We start from the raw sequence: 14,183 nt of genomic DNA on the forward strand, positions 1-14,183 counted from the left end.
TAGCACGTCCAACATTTGTAGGATACTTTATTGTTTTCAATTTCTATTTAGCAATTTAAAATTTGAATCCCATTGTTAAATAGGCTATATGGGATTTTTTTTCCCTCTAGCAATTAAAGACCAGGCAACGGTCAGTGTTAGCTTATTTAACTTTCACATTGCAATTTCATTAATACAGTGTATATGGCGGTATTTTTAATTTTGCTCTGCATTGCGTTGCGTTTTAGGGTTAATGGAAAACTTATGAAAATTAACCATGGTACGTATTTCCGCAATGGAAAATTAATGGATAATGTCCTGGCAGAAAATTATCAGTACATTTTACTCATTTTTTTTCAGTATGTGCTACAGTTGCACAAATATCTTTAAATGTAAAATTTACCTAATGCCTTGATGAATGAATCCATAAAACATTTTTAATTCTAAGAGGACTAGGTATTGTAAATCATTAAGTGCTTTGCAGCTTTCCGGCCTATTCAAAGCAGGTAACACTATTTACATGTAGTAATGATAAGTCAAAGAAATGCTGTAACTTAATACTGGTCTTCAAATCATTGTTATGTGCAGGGAAAAACACATGAACTCTAAATGTTCGTGCCGCGCTGTCAGTTCGGTGGCGCTAGCGAACACGTCCTCCCCGCGCTGTCGAGTCGCAGAGCCGTGCCGATCACAGGTCACCACGGCGTGAGCTCTGTAACATCACGCTGTTTTATCCCACTTTCGGAATTGTACTTGATGACGGTAAAATGTTGTTTATATTACTAATAGCTTCAGACAACTTACGACTAACCGCCATTGAAGAGTTTGTGAGACACGTGCCAAATTAAACGGAAGTGTTGACACAGCTTCCGTTTCAAGTGAAATTAGCTCTCATCATCTACTGGAATATTTACTTATTTCACTTATGCTTACGAATGTATTTCACTAAGGTTGATCAGTGTTTTCACTCGTGTATGTAAGAGGTTTTCAGTAATGCGTATGAATGAATTTCACTAAGGTTTATCAATGTTTTTCATTTCACTAGTGTTTGTAAGAGGTTTTTTAATGATTATGGCCTATACGGCCCCTCATACCAAAACCTGCCCATAAACAAACAGTACAGAGATTAGAGAACATATTTTAACATCAAATTAAATTAAACTCAGAACGATAACGAATAAAATCCATTTATGTTATCATGCAAGGCAAAAGGCGTTTCCATCATGCAAAGTGACCGCTGCTGACGCAGCTGTCTGAAATCTCGTCCTTATGTTGCGTTGTGTAAAATAATACAATTTACAGCACAGAAAAGACTTTATAAATGAAATAAAGTGTATACAAATCTTTATTTCACTGAAGAAGTGCACCAAATCGGCGGCGTTGTGAACCGCTCTCTCCTGTAGAGGACTCAAAAAGCCTGCACACTAACTGTAACTCAGCAGCTGGGTTGTTTCATCGGAGACAAGCTTAACCCAGTGGTTGGGTAGGAAAAATTAACCCAGCAACATAGTTACAGCAAAATAACCCAGCACATGGGTAAAACTATTAAAAACAACCCAATAAAATGACCCAACGGGCTGAACCCAGCATTTATTAGTGTATGATTTTCCATAAAAAGTATAATAAAAATTATCACAATTAGTTACTTTTTTATGGAGTAATGCAATGTTGTAATTTGTAAAGTAACTTTCCACTACACTGGAAATAGCTGGAGTTATATGGTAATACAGTATGCTTCTCTAAGTTCAGACACTGACTGGGCACTGGGGCTGGCCTGGGCAGTGAACGGCTACAGTTTTGGAGGAATCCATAGACTTCTTCTTCTTCTTCTTTTAGTTGTATTGGCGTTGGCAAACCAACTTAAAGGTGCATTTAACGCACTTTGAAAGAAAGTACAAGGAGAGAAAAGTTTTTTTTAAATAAAATAAAAAAAAATATATATTTTTTTTCCCCCCCCTATATATTTCTATTAAATTCTTTTACTTATCCCAGTATTTTTCAAATAATTCATTAGGAGACTATGCATTTGCCTAGACATTGTTTTTCCTAGCAGATTTCCCACTGTCATGTTTTGTTTTCCAACTTGTGTTTCTAACTCCCTTCTTTCTTCTTCATACCTTTTACAATCTAATAAAATATGTTTTACTGTCTCTTGTGTGTTGCAGTGGTTGCAAAGACCAGTGGGGTGTTTTCCTATTCTCTGTAATGTAACATTTCAACCAGCATGACCTATTCTAAGACGTGTAATTATCTTTCCTTCCTTTGGATTCCTGCTCAGCCTGATACTATTTAAGCCTACTTGTTTTTGTATGTTATACAGATTTCGTCCAGTATCAGTTATGTCCCAGTATTCTTGCCATATTTTGTTTGTATGTCCCTTAATAATGGTTTTGATTTCTGTTCTACATAACGGTATTAGTATATCAACTGTTTCATGCTTTATTGCTCCTCTTGCCTGAACATCTACAATCTCATTTCCTTCCACCCCTACATGAGCAGGAACCCAGCCCTTTATCATACAGTATTAAAAGCAAGTTGAATATCTGGCATATGATATCTTGTCTACATGATGTTTTCCCAGATTGAATACTAGATGTGGTATTATTTTAGATTTTTCTTTTAACATTTGTTGAAGGCTTATATCTACAGATGGCTTTATGAATTTCCAAGGTGGTACAGTTGATAGTGCCACAATGGGGCTTACTTGGAGCTGGCTGAGGCTTGCGGTTTGTGCTTTTGCATTTCCTATCCATCCAAAACTGTAATAATGACTTTTACTATGTTCTGAACAATCTTGTAAGATGGCCTTTGTGGGATGTACTCCGCTATGCCCTTGTAGATTTATCCAATACGCCAGCATGATCTTGATCCTCCTAATACGTAAAGGCATCTCTCCTGTCTCAACTTGTAATGCAGATACTGGTGATGATTTAAATGCTCTAGTACAAATCCGAAGTGCCTGTGCCTGTTTCACATCAAGTTTTTTAAAGTTTGATTCTGATGCTGACATATATGCTAGGCAACTATAATCTAACGCTGCTCTTAAAAGAGCCTGATAGATGTTAATGAACGATGCCCTGGAATCCATAGAGGACAGGTGAGGACCCCTTTCACTGAATGGGTTATTCTTGCATGCCTGATTAGAAATCTTCTTCTTCTTCTTCTTCTTCTTTGGAATTTTTGGTGTATTCTGATCAAGAAATCTTGCAATGTTGCTTGTTGATGTGTATATTGAGTTAACCATTAAAAAATATCACAATTATACCAAAGCCACATGGGTCTTACAAGACAGATATTGATATTGCCACTTAATGTACAGATATTTTCACTTTCAAGTAGATCTTTTTACGTACTGAATTGTTATTGGTCATTTCACAGATGTACACAGGTATATTTTATTGGAAATGTAGACTACAGAACAGTTTGTAATACTCCTCAGATTCTTTTTATTTTCGTATTTTCCAGCACTGCGGAGTGGACGAACTGGTATTACCTGATGTTGCACACTACTGATCTTGATGACCTAACATCCTCTGTAATGCAGCAGGTTTCACTTTTCATACTTGATGTTGCATGTTACTTGTAAAGCTAATTGCTATAGAAAAGACACATTTTATAATTTATCACCGTATTGATCCCATCTGAAATTATTAAAACAGAAACTAAACTAGTCCTTCTGAAAATAATAATGCAGTTTCACTGTTGAAAAAGGAGACTGTTGAATCTAGAATATTAATTTTCTTTTGATATATTAGAATATTAAAATAAATAACTTATTTTTATTTTTTCATTAATAAATATAAAGATTAACTTGTGCTTCTTGTTGCAGTTACAGTTAAACTCTTTACTGTTTGTATATAATGCATACATGTGCATTCAAAGATAGATAGATAGATAGATAGAGAGATAGATAGATAGATAGATAGTTTGACAGATGATAGATAGATAGATAGATAGATAGATAGATAGATAGATAGATAGTCAGATGATAGATAGATAGATAGATAGATAGATAGATAGATAGATAGATAGTTGATGTATTTAAGGTGCTCGCTGCGATTCTGCATTTGAGAAATGTAGTAATCAAGGAGAATGGCTCTGAGAAATCATCCATCGGTGTAAGAAATATGTATATATGTGCAGTTTTAGGTGTTTTTACGTTGATAATTGACATTATGCCAAATCAGGACTTTCTAGGTGTTTCATCAGATGTTCATTCTGCTCTCTCTCCAGTCCAGAGACCCTCACTTGGCCATATTCTGTGAGCTGATGGCGTCAACATGGACAACACGTGCCGCTGGCTGTGTCACAGACGGATAGTCCTGTCAGCGGAGACGGTGGTGAAACCGCAGCCCAAGGAACGTGCCATCAACGCCCGCAATGCCACATCTACACCCATCTTTTTGGCTATGTCATCCACAAGATCAATCAGGCACTAATGGTCCTTGGCAAACAACATTCATTTATTGGGGTGTTGGATATTTATGGGTATGTCAACTTGAATTCATCTACATGTATATTTGCATGCAGGGCCTAAAATTAACACTCGCCAAAGCCAAATGCGAGTATAACGGAGTAAATGAAACTGTTACTCGCCCGTTGGACATTAGCACGCGATATGGTTTAGTGCGATTATCAAATTGAAAAGACTGCATTGTAATTATATAAAATTTGTAATGATATAAAAAAGTTATTTTATTATTTAAATTTTTTGTTCTGCCTGTTTTTGATGAAATAATGCACATACAATTTCATGGCTAGGAATTTTTTTTATGGCCAGTAAATTTTTCAAGTCACTTACCGGTACTATTGGCTGGTGCGGCAAATTACTAGTTTTAGTCCAAGTTTATATGAGCGATAGGATTAAGTCACATTGACTCCAAAAACTATAACTATAATGATAAAATAAAGATATACAATAATAAAGATAATGGTACAGAGGAACAATATCGTTGGAGTGATTTTTTCCATCTATTAAATGATAAAAAACATTGACAGCCAATTAATTCAAAAATACTATAATGTGAAACAAAGCATCACTGTAAATTACAGAAAATATTCATGTAGTATTTTAAAAAAATCATTGTATTCTGAAAATGTGTTTACAGTTTTTCTCAGTCGCTTTGGTGCATTTCTCACATCACTATTTACATTTGCACAACAGTTAATGCAGTTCTCAAAACAATTAGTTTTTGCAGGTTATCAACTAGGTTTTGCAGTTTGCACTAATTGTTTTGAGAACTGCATTAACTGTTCTGCAAATGTAAATAGTGATGTGAGAAATGCACCAAAGCGACTGAGAAAAACTGTAATTGTCATGAAAATAATGCCACAGTGTCTCAAATTTCCTCATGCAAAATACAATTTCTTGTTTTTTATCTCATGATTTATGTGAGATAAAAGACCTGGACATATTTTTTTTTAAATAATTAATGTTATTATTTAAAACAAATTCAAGAAAAATCTCAAGAAACACTGGAGCAGTCAAAAACACAAAAAACATATCCGAAAATACAACCAACCAGGTTAAAATGGTCACAGATGTACAAAATAGAGATGTTTCATGTAATCACTAATCTGTACAGTTCTCATCGTCTCTGTCCATCCTTACAGGTGGACGTATATAGAGTTTTACAGCCGTTACAGTATCTTGATGAGCCAGTCGGAGCTGAAGCTGGGAGAGAAGAAGCAGACGTGCAAGACGGTTCTGCAGAGACTCATTCCTGGAAGAGAAACTACTGTACTGTACATCTGAGAGCTTGTCTTCTTCAGCCATCTTCTGAAAAAAGTCCTCTTTGGTCCTTAACAGGATTCCAACCAGCACAAGTTCGGTCGGACTAAGATCTTCTTCCGGGCGGGACAGGTGGCGTACCTGGAGAAGCTGCGGCTTGCGTGAGCATCCAGAAGCACGTGAGGGGCTGGAGGCAGAGACGCAGGTTCCTGCACATGAGACAAGCTGCCATCACTATCCAACAGTACGTGCGTGGAAAGAAACCGATCAGGTGAGTGTTTCCAGAGCGCTAGCAATCCAAAACGTGAATCTTCTTGAATCTTTCTTGATCAGAAATACAGTAAAATTGTTAAACATCCTTACAAATAAAAACAGCAGTTTTCAATGGTAATATGTTGTAAAATGTAATTTATTCCTGCTGAATTTTCAGCATCATTACTCCACTCTTCAGTGTCACATGATCCTTCAGAAATCATTCTAATATTTGCAGATCAAGAAACATTTCTGAATACTATTGATGTTGAAAACAGCAGTGCTGCTTCATATTTTTGTGGAAACTGTGATATTTTTTTTTTAGGATTCTTTGATGAATAGAAAGTTCAAAAGAACAGCATTTATTTGAAATAGATATGTTTGTAATATTAATGCATAACACGCTTTTACTGCCTCTTTTGATCAATTTAATGTGTCCTTTTTGAATAAAACTAAATGAATCTGTGGATTTATTTAATTGTTTGTTTGTTTTTATTGTGTTTTTACTTATTTATCATTTTTGCAGGTTATGTCCTCCAGAGCTTAAAACCCAAACTTGTCTAGCTTAACTTTATTCTTTTACCAACTCTGAAGCACTTGTTATCTCTTTTGCAAATGCAAATCTAGTCTTAAAGTCCCCATGAAATCAAAATTAAATCTTTTTGGGTGTTAGTATCAATATGTTAGCCTTAAGGTTATCTATAAGGCAGTGTGCTCCAAAACAGTGACAAAATTCGCATTTAGAAGATATAAGCATTCAAAGCTTGCAGTTCATCACTTCTGCCAAAACGGCTCAACGATATTTTTGATGTCACATCGTACTTCAGCTTCTCATCAAATTTTCTGTCCAATTAAATGCTCTCTAGAATCTGAAATGTCCCGCCCCCTACACTATAAATAGACGCTGAAACTGCGGCTGAAATAGGTCACTTGTTCACAGAATTGGTATTTTCTTTATGCTAAATGGCATGTAGTGCACTATATGGGGGATAAGGAATGATTCAGACAGTGTAAATATGCTTTCCATTGGGTCGAAAGTAGATATGTTTGGAAACATTATAAATGTCTTTACTGTCATTTTTCCTCATCATTTTAATGCATCCTTGCATAATAAAAGTATTAATTAAGTATTAAAACAAACATAACTGACCTTAAATGTTAAAAAGTTTTAAAAATGGTAAAAATGAGCACAACAGAATGCAGAATGGAGCACAATACAAAAAATAATAAATCAAAAATGCAAAAGAAATCAATGTCTGTCAATGCAACAGTAATACAATATAAATCAAATGGTTAGGGAAATGCAAAAATGTTAAAAGAAATGCAATTTTAAATTATGTATATTTTTTTCTATAAATTCCTATACTTTAAACATTTTTTAATATTCTTTAAATACATGTAAATATGAAATGTATTTTTACATTTGATTACTGTACGGTGAATGGCTCGAAGTGCACAATGTAGGCGATAGGGAACGATTCAGACATTGTAAATATGCTTTCGATTGGTGCAAATGAGGTCTGGTTTCACATTGTTTCACGTGAACTGCAGCAGCGCGCACAGTCTGATCCGGACTTTGGCTCCGGTCCTGAGACCCAATCGCACAGAGCGGATCATATGCGCGAGTCGGCAAATATTAAAAAACTTTTACAACTACACAGCCTCAGCATGATTATGACCACTATTTTGTTTTACTAAGAGTTTCATATTGAATCTAGGGGGTAATCTATTAGACTGTGGCTGTCAAATGCTGCTTTACCTTGAGCTCTGGCCCGAGCAGATATAAACAAAATGCTATTGGCTATTTTAAAAATGCTCGATATGTCCCGCCCTCTCTTCCTGTTTCAGTTGAAATTATGTCACCACATAGAATAGTTCTGCGTGTTTCAAGGCACTTCAGGGGACCTTTAAACAGTGGACATTAACAAGGACCTTAATGTAAATGTTAAAAGTCAAAATAAATGTTTCTGTTTTTTTTTTGTGACAATTTAAAGATCATACCAGACTTGCGGAAAGACATCAACAGCCTGCAGATGCAGCGAACTGAAGCTGATAAAACCATGAGAGCTCAGAATCTACAAGCCAGAGGTTCAAAACATACTGCCATGGACTGTCTTTTCATTATGTGTGAATGACTCGTCCAAATGCCCTCTATATCCATTTTATGCCCTCAGCTAAGATGAGTTTGATCACGAGGCAGCTGCTCGGTAAAGCTAAAGAGGAAAATCTCATTCAAAGTTGTGTGTGAAAATCTTGGGATTGTCTGTGCTGATTTGGTCTTGATTTGCTTTAATCAAGTTGTCTCTTTTACTCCAGACTGAATGAAGAAGCCTTATATCACGATAATGGAGCTGATCTTCTGCCTGCTTTTGACGCCGTGGAAAAAGCTGCTAAGTATGACCTCTAAAGGTTTGTCATTTAAACCGTAGTGTTTATTTTTGCTTCAAATTGTCTGTCCTTTTATCTCAGAGTAATGGAAACTCAGCTGCGGGAGCAGAAGGACACTTATGAGAGTCAGTTAGAAGCTCTGGTCTTCAAAAACGAACATTTAAACAGAGAACGAGCAGCTTCAGGCTCTCTTTCAGGAGAAGAGTGACGTCAGCCAAAGCATCGAACAGGAAGTGGCCCGCCTCACTGCAGAGAACATGGTAGAGTGTGTATTTATGTAACCTGTGTGTTTGTTTGCATGTCACCTGGTGATGACGGTGACTTCCTGTGTGCAGGTGATTCCAGAACTGAAGCAGCAGGTGTCAGAATTCAACCGCCACAAACAAGAGCTCGAGAACCAGTTACAAGATCAGAGCGCTGAGCCAAACACATCTGAATTAGACTAGATTTTTTGGATAGATATTGGCAACAGGATATGATGTCACACTCCAGGGCTTCTGTTTTAAATGCACTACTAGTTTGGAAGAATTAACATTTTTGAGAGAAGTCTCTTCTGCTCACTAAGGCTGCATTTATTTGAACAAAAATACAGTAAAAGCAGTCATATTGTGAAATAGTATCACCATTTAGAATAACTGGTTTCTATTTAAATATGTTATCAAATGTAATTTATTTAAAAGCTGAATTTTCAGCAGCCAGTTTTTTAAAATAGAAATATTTTGTAACATTATAAATGTATTTTCTGTCACTTTTAATTAATTTAATGCGTCTTTGCAGAATAAAATAATTAATTTATTTTTTAATCTTTCCTACTCCAAACTTTTGGGAGTGTATCACATTTTTTTTTACAAAAATATAAAGCAGCACAACCGTTTTCAACATTAATAATAAGAAAGGGTTCTTGAGCAGCAAATCAGCATATTAGAATGATTTCTGAAGGATCACGTGACACTGAAGACTGGAGTAATGATGCTGAAAATTCAGCTTTGCATCACAGAAATAAATTACATTTTAAAATATATTCAAATATAAAACTGTAACTGTAATAATATTTCACAATGTCACTTTTTTACTGTGTTTTTGATCAAATAAATGCAGCCTTGGTGAGCAAAAGAGACTTAAAAAAATAATAATTATCCACATTTTTGACGAGTAGTGTATATGAATAAATAATGTTAAATTTCGAATTATATCTGTTGGGATTTTTTCACTTGAGCTACACTCTTAAAAATAACGGTGCTTCAAAAGGTTCTTCAAGCGATGCCATAGAAGAACCATTTTTGATTCCACAAAGAACCAGTCAGTCAAAGGTTCTTTAAAGAACCATCTCTTTCTTACCTTTTTATAATCTGAAGAACCTTCTTTCGCCACAAAGAACCTTTTGTGAAACAGAGCCAGTTCTTCAGATGTTAAAGGTTCTTTATAGAACCATTTAGACAAAAAGGTTCTTCTATGGCATTGTGAAGCACCTTTATTTTTAAGAGTGTAGGACCAATTATGATCATGTTTGCACTTCTAAAATTGTATGTGGCAGCAAAAATAAAGGAGTTATCAAATGAGCTTCAGCTCACTGTTGAAGAGGAGCAATCGCAGCACAGGTGAGGCGTTTATTACCCTCAGACTATATTTGCACTACAGACTCTGGCACGAGGCTGACGGCGCAGGTGTTGTGCATCTGTTCATAGGCACCTGGAGGAGAAGATTACAGAGAGCGAGAGCAGAAGAGAAGAGATGGAGAGACAGATGGCTGACCTCCAGGAGGAGAACGAGCAGCTACAGAAAGCCCAGCTCTCGGAGAGCGAAGCCAAGAACAAACTCAGACAGGAGACGTCACGCCTCACAGCTGAGAATATGGTGTGTTTGAAAGGGCACGCTCAGGATTACATCTGCGATTATGTTAATTCATTTAGCTTTTATACAAAGCCACTTAGAAATAAAGAAAAATACATGCATAATAAATATATGCACCCCTCAAAGCAAAAATAATGTAATATAAAACATAAATAAATGGTTGGAGGTATGCAAAAATGCTAATGAAAATGCAAAATTAAAAGCTGAATTTTTAATAAATAATATTTTGTTTATTAAATATAATTTAGTATATTTTAATAATTAATTATAAAGCTTATATACCAATATATAACATGCTTAATATTATATATTATAATATATTTAACCTCACTATTTAATATGTATTATACATTACTTATAAAATATTTTATTTATATTATTTATGCAAGAATATGCCAATTTATTTATTAATTTATGCATATATATATACGGTATACTGTATATATATATATATATATATATATAATAAAATGTTATATAAATATTAATATATCTAAATAAAATGTTATTTATATATATTATTCACATTTTTTTTAAATAATTTATGCATTTATTTATTTATGTTTAAACTTTGACTTTTAGTGGCACCAGAATCAGTGTCCTCCTGAGGAACATTTAGGTCTTGTGGTCCAAAAAGTCAATATGTTAATATTAATCTCATTTTTAAGATAATTTTCGTCTGGTTTCAGGACTTTGAGGAGCAGCTGGACATGAAGGACAGACTGATAAAATAACTCCAAGACCAAATCAAAGCCCTTCAGACAAATGCGACGGGTAAAACTCTTTCTATTCACCTGATTTCACATTTAGCCAATCCGTTCTCATCCTCTCCATGTTTTGTATCCTCATCAGCCAATCAGAAAGCAGCGCCGGCCATGCCCAAAGAGTACTTGGGCATGTTGGAGTACAAGAAGGAGGATGAAAGCAGGCTGATCCGGACACTTATACTGGGTAAATCCATCACTTAAAGCATAGGTGTGCAAGTCCAATCATACTTTACTCAGTGGTTTGTAATCTGCAGAGCTGAAACCCCGTGGTGTGGGTGTGCAGATGATCCCTGGTCTGGCTGCACATCTCCTCTTCATGTGTGTGAGACACGCCGATTACCTCAATGACGGAAACCAGCTCAAGTCCCTCATGAACTCCATCATCTCAGCCATCATGAGGTCATCACGGTAAGACGCTGTGCATGCTGGACTGCCCTCTGAATGTGTACTGTATGTGGCTGTTTGATCTTTTTAGAGAAACTGCAAGGTCTTTGTTATATTCAGGAATCTGTAAAGACTGTGCTTTCTGGATGTTTTTGACAGATGTGGATTTTTACATGGATTTGGTTATGGTTACTTTCAGCTTTTAATGCAGAAACTCTTAGTATGGGTGAATTCTCATTATTGTAATGCAAAATCTCCTTGTCATTAATGACAAACAGTATGTAGCCTATGTAATAAATAAAATAATTGCTTAATAAAACGAAAATAAATTCAAATATTTGAAAAAAAAATTAATATTAATATTTGTATTAATATGATGATATAGTAATATAAAGAAATAACATAAAAAATAATATATTGTCATCATAGTGTTTATTATAGAGATTATAGGGAGTACAACAAATACTATGATATATATATATATATTCATATCATATAATAATATAAATAAATGTAATAATAAATTGTATTATAATAAAATAAATTGTATTACAGTAAATATATAATAAAAATTGTGAAGTGTATATGTACGTCATGGTAATATTTATTGCACTGCCTTTATTGCTGATTTATATATACATATATTAGTAATATATAAACAGCAATAATAATAAAATAATAATAAATGCAAAAATAAAATAATTATAATAAAATATAATGTCAGTGCAAAAATATAATAGTTGACATAGTAAACATGCTTAATTTTCTGTAAGCAAAAAAAGAGATGATGATGATTCTGATGATTATGATTTCAGAACCAGCAGGAGAATTTTTAACTTCTGTCCTTCTGGCTCTCAAACACATATCACTTCTTCAACTGTCTCAAACAGTACAGCGGGGACGAGGTAAAGTCCTTTTCTGTGTCTCTCTCCTCCCGACAGCTATCACAGACCCCATAAAATGCTATTTATATTTCCTGATTCATCAACACTTTCAAAGATGTCTTACTGTATCATTCCTGAAACCAACCAATGAGATTGTTCATTTCCCCTGCATCAACAGGAGTTCACGAAGCTTAACACGAAGAACAAGAACTGCCTGAGGAACTTCGACCTTTCAGAGCACCTCGCCATCAACATCTATCATCAGTTCATCAGCGTGATGGAGGACGCGCTCTTTCCCATGATCAGTATGGAAATAAAGTCGATACAGTAGTGTTATAATGCATTTTCCTTTGTTCCGTCTTGTTAATCCACTCTCTCCGTTCAGTCCCTGGGATGCTGGAGCACGAGAGTCTCCAGGGAATCTCCAGCATGAAGCCCACCGGTTTCCGCAAGAGCTCAAACAGCGTGTACGAGGACGGCGGGGACCGCAGCGGGTCGGAGCCGTTCAGCGTGACCTCTGTCCTGCAGCAGCTCGACGCGTTCCACACCAGCATGGAGCCGCAGCTGCAGGGTCAGGTCATAAGACAGCTGTTCTCCCTCATCGGATCCACGTCGGTGAACAGCATCCTGCTCCGCTAGGACCTGTGCTCCTGCCGCAAGGGCATGCAGATCAGGTGCGTACAGGTGTTTTATCCTGGCATAGGCTGATGATACACAGGGCAACTTTTTGAGCAATGTTGAAGGGCAACGGGTATCCAGAATAGACAGTTCAAAAGAACAGCATTTATTTGTTTTGTAACGTTATAAATGTCACTTACTCTCACTTTTGAGCACTTTAATGCTGAATAAAAGTATTAATTTCTGTAAAAACAAATCTTACTGACCCCAAACTTTTGAATGGTAATATAAAGGGAAATGATCTCAAAGCATTCATCTGATTGGCCCTTGTTTTGTCTCTATGATAACAGGCGCTGCTGGAGCGCGAGGGGTCGTTTCAGCTGATGATGGATTCACAGTATCGTTTCCAGGTCACCTTCCCCTTCTCCTTCTCACCACAAGCACTAGAGCTCCTACAGGTGCCCAGCAGCCTCCGTCTGGGCTTTGTCACTCGCATTTGACCTCTAACCTCTGACCTTAGTGATATCAGGACCGGTACTTAGGATCAGGATGCATCTGTGCTGACCTGAATGCATCATGGAAACACTGCACAGTAGCTGAATTGCTAATATAAACTCATTAATGATAACATTTGTATATATTGTTAGATTTATTTATAAAGACTTTAATCACATGTTCTCTAAATTAGTGTTTTGAATAACTACTGTTTAGATTATAAATCTTTTAGAATAGCTTTTTTAAGATCAGCTATGAACAAACACCCTAACATACATTTCAAAAACCCAAACCAACCTCAAGTGTTCAGTTGGTTCAATTTTGTAAATCCTAAATAATTATTGTCACAAATTGCTCTTCCGTTTAATTTTTTATAAATCAGAAATCAATAAACACAACTGCCAAATGAGTGGTCCTCTCTTCACTCTTAGCACTTCACCATAGCTCTGACAGTATGCCATGGAAATGCAATATTTATGATGGTTAATCCTAGACTAGGACTAGAGATGGAAACCACTAGAACTAATCTAGCAGTCAGTAATCTCAATCTCACAGGGTGCGTTCCTCAAACATGTTGGGTATAATTCACCATTTCACCAGTATATGTCACAATTTTTGATATACTTTTGCCATTTTTTATTTGTTTGAAAACTATTTCTATTTAGCTTTCATTTATTCTTATTGCAGTTCTTGATAATATTTTTGGTTATTATTTTATAATTGCAATTAAGTGTATTGCATCACGTTTTACTTTTGTTATTTAATGTATAGATTTAATATTCTGAATTAGGTTTTATTTTAGTTTGATAATAGTTTGAGTCATTTTATGTAATT

The 14,183-nt window shown here is 35.5% G+C and overlaps 1 pseudogene; it reads left to right on the forward strand.

Moving 5' to 3' along the window:
* Positions 1 to 13,354, forward strand: part of LOC107674813 (unconventional myosin-Vc-like) — a 16,677-nt pseudogene extending 3,323 nt beyond the window's left edge.
* The last annotated feature ends 829 nt before the right edge of the window (positions 13,355 to 14,183 follow it).

Source organism: Sinocyclocheilus anshuiensis, unplaced genomic scaffold (assembly GCF_001515605.1).
Source record: "Sinocyclocheilus anshuiensis isolate Anshui unplaced genomic scaffold, SAMN03320099.WGS_v1.1 scaffold941, whole genome shotgun sequence".
NCBI classification, from domain to species: domain Eukaryota; kingdom Metazoa; phylum Chordata; class Actinopteri; order Cypriniformes; family Cyprinidae; genus Sinocyclocheilus; species Sinocyclocheilus anshuiensis.